Raw genomic sequence first — 7,424 nt, 5'->3', positions numbered from 1 at the left:
ACTCCGGAACTGATCGCACTCCGATCAACTCCACTTGCTGTGCCATTCTCTACAACGCCACCGCCGAGTGCGCAGGTGACAGATGGCCCGATTTCATTCCTCCAGCGCTGGCCTATTGTCAACGGGAACATCCCGAGCAGGACCCGTCTGCGCCTCAGTTATCCCCGCTACCGCCATCGCCATCACAACCATCGACGCCGCCGCAGGCTTCGAGTGCCCTTTCGGATTGCCGACACACATATTTGTATTGCATGGCCCAATTTGCACACCACGAAATTGATCACAGTCCGATCAACTCCACTTGCTGTGACTTCCTGATCCACAACGCCACAGAAGAGTGCGCCGGTTCCCACGTGCATGATCTTTGGCCTCAATCCATAGCCTACTGCCAGCCTCCCGAGCAAAACTCGTCACCGCGTCAGGCACCGTTGCTGCCACCACCGCCACCACCATCTCTGCCGACTCCAGAGGAATCAGCACAAAAGTGTTTGTCTTTCATTAACACCATGCAGTCTTGCATTAACGAAATCATGTCCGGATTCTTCAACAAGAGATTGGGAATGGGGCCGGCTTGCTGCACCGCCATGTCTAGTTGGGGTGAGGATTGCTTCACCGAATTGTCTCGACAATTTCCGGATCTTTTCTACCCTTCTTGGCTCAGACAACAATGCTCTCTCCCTTAATTACTTTATTATTTTGTTAACCATCATTAACATAGTTATCAAATTTATTTATTCATTTTTTATTTATTTCCATCACATATTCCTTTATGTTTTTTTTATTACCTTTTTTTTTTTCCTTTGAGGTTAAGAGATACATAGTGACATAGTTCGAGTTTACTTTCAATTCTTCTGTGAAAATCTATAATTGAATTTTTTTTTTGATTGAGTTTTTATATTAGTTGTTCTTGCGTTTTTCTTTCTTTATTCTCTGTTCGATTGATATGTGGCTCTCTATTAGAATAATGCATGACCAATGGATTCCCAAGTTGAGTTTCTTTCTTTCTTTCTTTTTTGAGGAACCAAGTTGAGTTACACATAGCACAACCTGTTGAATGATAACTCTTATATCCGAAAGACTGATCATCATCTTCAGTTATCTATTATATCCACAAATTAAAACTATAAAGGAAAAATATTACTTTTAAGAATTAAAATGAGGATAAATATATTGTAAATAGTTGAGTCTAATATTAGTTGTTTTTCTTTCCCAGCTCAGACATAAATAATTTTTGAAAATGCGTTTAATAATTTTATCAAGAGATTATTTTCAGTATTAAAAAACCCATTAATATCTCTTTCTCTCTCTCTCTTTGCTCGAGAGAGTAGAAAACGAAAAAAAAAATGAAAAATGACATTTAGTCGTTTTTCATTTCTCTCTCATTTTACACTAAACCAAAAAATCATTTTCATTTCTGTTTTTTGTCTTTATTATGCCAAACGCAGTTTTAAAAACGTTTTTATTTTTTCTTTCTCAGAAAGCGTGAAAATAAAAATGGGATCAATTCTAAACACAACCTATATATTCTTCTCTTCTATCACCCGGTTTTAAAATTGACTTCCATTTACTTCATCCACAAGCCATTGCCGTGAAAATACACGTATATACAGTATAAAAAAGATTTTAAGTGTTTCAAAAAGCTATTATATTAAGCATGCGTTCAAAACCAGAAACATATAGATTTAAATGAGTGACAGTTGTTGTTATTATTATTATTATTATTATTACTATTAATGAATTATCATCGCCTTGTTTTTCATTACTAGTAGTGTAGTACACGACTTCTTGGTCAAGCGATTTGATCACTCCTTTTCTGGTTAATCTTTTCCCTTCTTTAACAAACTCCTTTTTGAGTTATTTTGATATGTAAATAAGTGATTATCTTAATCCCACATACATCTCTTCCTATGTATATATGGCTCATACTTTCGAATAAATTAGTCATGAGAATCATTTCTTGACATACTAATCAAGAATAATGGTTTAAGTACACCTTCCAGGCAGACCCTAAATACCAATGTTTATTGAGATATATTCATAATATACATGTGATTTCTATCTTTCTTGGCATGCAAGCTCTGTTTAAGTGTACTTAAAATAAACACCGCCACCTCTCAAAAATCACTGTCGCTACTCCACCAAAACCCTCGATCTTCTCCACGGCCGAAGTAAGCTTGTCTGGATCTCAGCCGCATATGGCCGTGCATTAAAGAGATCTTTGGCCATCAGCTCATCCTGTTGTGCCCCCGTCATCCACATCGGCGACAAGTGCTATCAGATCATGCGTGACCATTGCTCACCCAATCCGGGGATTACTGCCACCAATCTATGGTGGTAGCGATTTTTTTTCTTTTCATGAGGTTAGAACAAATAGTGATAATAATAGTATGTATTGCTTTGCAATTCTATTAATCGTTAGAGTCTAAAAAAATTGAATAAGAGGGGTTTTTTTTTTCTGCTTAATCTAATAGATTGTTTTGAAATATACAATACTAAAAATAGTAGATAAGACGACTAATCAAAGCAAAACAATTGTAAATACCAACAAGTCAAGTATTTCCCTTTGCACTTTTTCTTTCGTTTAATCTCAAATTCAAATTCTGATCAACAGTACATCATGATATGAACCTGTCAACCAGCAAGATAAGTTTCATCAACGAGTTTCACTGTCTCTCATGCCCAGTATTGAATCTGAATCTTGTGTGCGAAAACGCACATTAAATTTGAGGACTTCTATTTGTTCTGAGGCCCATTTTAGTCTCATGATCGAAGGGTAGATTTTAAGTAGAAATAAAGTTGCGTAGCAACATTTAACTTTTCCTATTGTTTAAATGTACCACCATTACAAAGAACCTCATGAAAATGAAGTATGAATTTATATATGCACACTGTGATGAACTGGGTTTTTATTGTTTGATTATTGAAACATGGCAGAAGGGAAAGGGCATTTAAGACTAATAGTTATAGTGTGGTTAGGCTTTAGTTTGGAAGAGTACTAGAAGAGCCAGTAGAATATATAACACCAATTTTGCCACTTGAAAGCCGAGATTCGATTTGAATCGGGTGAATTAGATGAATTCCATTTTCTTTAGAAGAAAATTATATGACTATCATTAATTTAAATCAACAAGTAGTCTCTCATTAATTATATGACTATCCATTGTACCGATTCGCAGTCCACTGTCCACAGCAAATTGCAGGCTCTCATGAAAGGAACACTCAACTACAGTGGAGAATGGAAAACTCAAATCCTCTTTGCCAATATTGCACCTACTACGTCCGACCCTTGAGCATCTCTGATTACAGCTCCTAATCCCGCCCCTTCAATCCCTTCAATAACCGAAACATCCAATTCAGCTTTAGGCCCGTATTGAATTTGAGATTATCTCGAGAGAGGAAGGAAGGAAAATGGGATGAAAAATGTGTATTGTATTATTCTCACTTCGTCTGTACAGAGACTACTTCCTTTTATATATCTAGGAAGTACAACAATTACAAAAATAATATTACAACAGAAAGTCTAACAACTTAACAAAAACTGTTACAAGAAACATTCCAACTCAGCATAACTTGGCTATCCTAAAACTCCCCCTCAAGATGGACTGTAAATGTCCTTGACAGCCATCTTGGACAAAAGTGAGAAGAAAGAGGCAGCTGGTAAAGCTTTGGTAAAGAGATCTGCTAACTGATGCTGTGTCCGAATGGGCATAAGTTTGACAAACCCTGCAGTAACTTGATCATGGACAAAGTGACAATCAATCTCGATGTGTTTAGTGCGTTCATGAATCGTAGGATTAGAAGCAATATGAATTGCAGCCTGTTTGTCACAAAAGAGAAGAGCAGGGGATGAGAGAGCAATAGAAAAATCTCTGAGCAACTGCGTTAACCACACTAACTCGCTTGTAGTGGCAGCCAAGGCTTGGTACTCAGCTTCAGCCGATGAACGAGAAATGCTTGGCTGCTTCTTTGTCTTCCAGGAGACTAAGGAGTCCCCTAAGAACACACAAAATCTAGTGGTTGACTTGCGAGAGTCCGGGTAAGAACCCCAATCAGCATCAGAAAAAGCTTTAAGTTGCATAGGAGATGAAGAAGAAAAAAGTAGTCCCTGACCTGGATGAGCTTTTAGATAACGCATGAGATGATGAATAGCTTGTAAATGAGGAGACCGAGGCTGGGAAACAAACTGGCTCAAGCGGTGAACAGCATAGGTGATGTCGGGCTTGGAGAGTGTGAGATAAAGTAGGCGACCTATGAGCCGATGATACTGAGAAACATCAGTCAAAAGTTCTCCATCTGTAGCTGAGAGCTTTACATGAGGAGGTTTGGATGCCAGAAATCCAGTATCTTCAAGTAACTGTAAAGTGTATTGTCGCTGCGAAAGCACTATGCCTTTGGTTGAATGTGCAATTTCAAGGCCTAGGAAATACTTTAAATTTCCTAAGTCCTTGAGTTTGAACTGGCTATGGAGGAAAAATTTGAGAGAGTTGATAACTTCCATGGATAGCCCTGTGAGAATAATGTCATCCATATAAACCAGTAAAGCCACGAAAGAAGAACCATATCCTTTTGTGAACAAGGAATAGTTAGACTTTGATTGAGCAAAACCAAAGCGTAGAAGTGCGGCATAAAACTTGGAGAACCACTGGCGTGAAGCCTATTTAAGTCCATAAATAGACTTGTATAATTTGCAGACAAGCTTCCTATCCTGCTCAAGAATCTCCCCCTTACTACGATATCCAAGTGGAAGATCCATGTAAACCTCCTCAAATAAATCCCCATTAAGGAATGCATTGTTGACATCTAATTGAACCATATGCCAGGAAGAACTCGCAGCTAGGGCCAATAAGACTTTAACAGTCACCAATTTAGCTACCGGAGAAAATGTGTCCAGGAAATCCACACCCTCTTGTTGTGTATACCCCTTTGCAACCAATCTGGCCTTGTGACGTTCAATGGAACCATCGGATTTGTATTTGATCTTAAAGATCCATTTACAACCGATGGTATATTTCCCTGGAGGTAGAGGAACAACAGACCACGTCTTGTTAGCTTCCACGGCTCCTAATTCAGCTCGCATAGCTTCTCTCCACTGAGGATATTTAACGGCTTGATGGTAAAATTGTGGCTCAAAAAGGGATGACACGGTCAAGGCAAAGGTTTGGTAAGAAGGTGAAAGAGAATTATAAGCAACATATTTGGATAAAGGATACTCATGATGAGAATGAGAGATGTTAGATGGATTGGTGAGTAAGTTGTAGTGATAATCACAGAGGTAAGATGGAGGTTTAACAGCTCGTGAGGATCATCTAGGAGAAATCATGATTGGAGCTTGAGGGGATGGAAGTTGGGCTGGTGAATGAGAGGTGAAATGTTCCAGTGAAGAGGAAGGCTCAAGAATTGGCTTTGGAATAACCAAATCAGGGAATGGATCAATAGGAGGTTCCAGAGAAGTCAATTGATGAAATGGAAAAACATCTTCATGAAAAACGACATCTCTTGAGACAAAAACCTATTTATACTGAATATCGAGTAGTCTGTATCCTTTAATGCCTGTTGGATAGCCAATAAACACACACGGCCTAGCTCTAGGCTAAAACTTAGTGCGATGAGCCTTTAAAGTAGATGCAAAGACCAAGCAGCCAAAAACTCTAAATAAAGAGTAATCAACATGAGACTTGTATAAGGCTTCATAAGGGGTCTTATTTTGAAGCAACGGGGAAGGTGTCTGATTGATTAAGTAGGTGGCCAAGAGAACACATTCAGTCCAGTAAGTAAGTGGAATACGAGACTGAAAATACAGGGCTCGAGCAACATTGAGTAGGCGTTGATGCTTCCTTTCTACTACAGAATTCTGTTGAGGAGTGTCTATGCAGGAAAACTGGTGCAAAACACCTTGTTCAGAAAAAAAATCAGCAAACACTAATTCCTTAGCATTATCAGACCTGAACTGTTTTATTTTCTTATCAAACTGAGTCTCAATCATGTGAAAAAAATCTGAGAATTACATTAGCCACATCAGATTTCTATTTGAGTAAGAAAACCCAAATGAATCTAGTACAATCATCAACTAAAGTAAGAAAAAATCGAAGCCCTGAATGAGCAGTTACATGATATGGCCCCCAAATGTCGCAGTGAATCAAATCAAATGGCAACATAGACATGTTGTTATTTGAAACAAAAGATAAACGTCTTTGCTTAGCTAAAGGACATATGTAGCACGGAGTAGAATTGTCCAGCTTGAAACAGTTCAGCTGGTCTTTAAGCAACTCCAATCTTTTATGAGATAGGTGGCCAAGCCTATTATGCCATACATGGGCTGAAACTGAATTTACTGAAAAAGAGTTGATTGAAATGGAATTGGAGGGTGAACTGGACTGCAAGGTGGTCGAATCAAGAATGTAAAGATCTGTCATCCTTTTACCCCTGCCAATCATCGTCTGACTGTTGGCATCCTGGACCAGGAAATGACCAGGAAAGAAAATGACTGTAAGCTGAGAACTAGAAGTAAGGGCACTGACTGAAAGCAAATTAAACTTGAATGCGGGAACATATAAGACATCCCTGAGAATTAATCTTGAGTTGAACTTAATATCTCCACTAAAATGGACGCCAATGCTCATATGATTCGGCAAGGTGACAGTAGAATTGGCTATTGGCCTTAGAGCCACAAAAGCATGTACAGAGACTACTTCCTTTTTTATATCTAGGAAGTACAACAATTACAAAAATAATATTACAACAGAAAGTCTAACAACTTAACCAAAACTGTTACAAGAAACGTTCCAGCTCAGCATAACTTGGCTATCCTAAAAGTCCGTTTAGTTTGTTGATTCGAGTTTTTAATTCGAGTTGAGATGTGACTTTATGTAAAAGCTTTTTACTGTAGTAAAAAAGTTAGATGTGATTGTTTGTGATAGTTTTTTACTATAACAAACCTTGAATTCTAAACTTGAATCGGTAAAATAAACGGGGCCTTAATTATCCTACCTTTGTTAACAACAATAATTGCACAGCCCCACATGATCCAGTAGAGTCTGCAGATCTAATTTTGGTCTTCCTCTATGAATTACTTCGTTCCTTTCCTACCATAAGAACCACAACAGAGTAGCCATTGTAACAAACTCTTCTTACTTTATTGAAATTTTGGAACACACGCATATATAGTATAAATCTACACACAATTATCCGATACATCAACTATGTAAAATCAAAATAGTGCAGCGCATAAAATCAGCAATACCATTTTAGAGTATTGGCATTTAAAAATGAGATCAAATTTATTTACTATCCGACTGACTCTAAAAGTTCAACCTCTTATCTCATCTCCGCTTAGCTCATCCCTTTCCCCATATGCTCTTATACGTGACCTACAACACTGTATGAAAAGTACCAATTGGAAGTTATTTATCGTTCCCACATGATCT

The sequence above is a fragment of the Morus notabilis genome, unplaced genomic scaffold (assembly GCF_000414095.1).
Source record: "Morus notabilis unplaced genomic scaffold, ASM41409v2 Scaffold660, whole genome shotgun sequence".
NCBI lineage: Eukaryota > Viridiplantae > Streptophyta > Magnoliopsida > Rosales > Moraceae > Morus > Morus notabilis.
The sequence above is the reverse complement of the archived record's forward strand: the minus strand, read 5'-3'. Positions refer to the sequence as shown.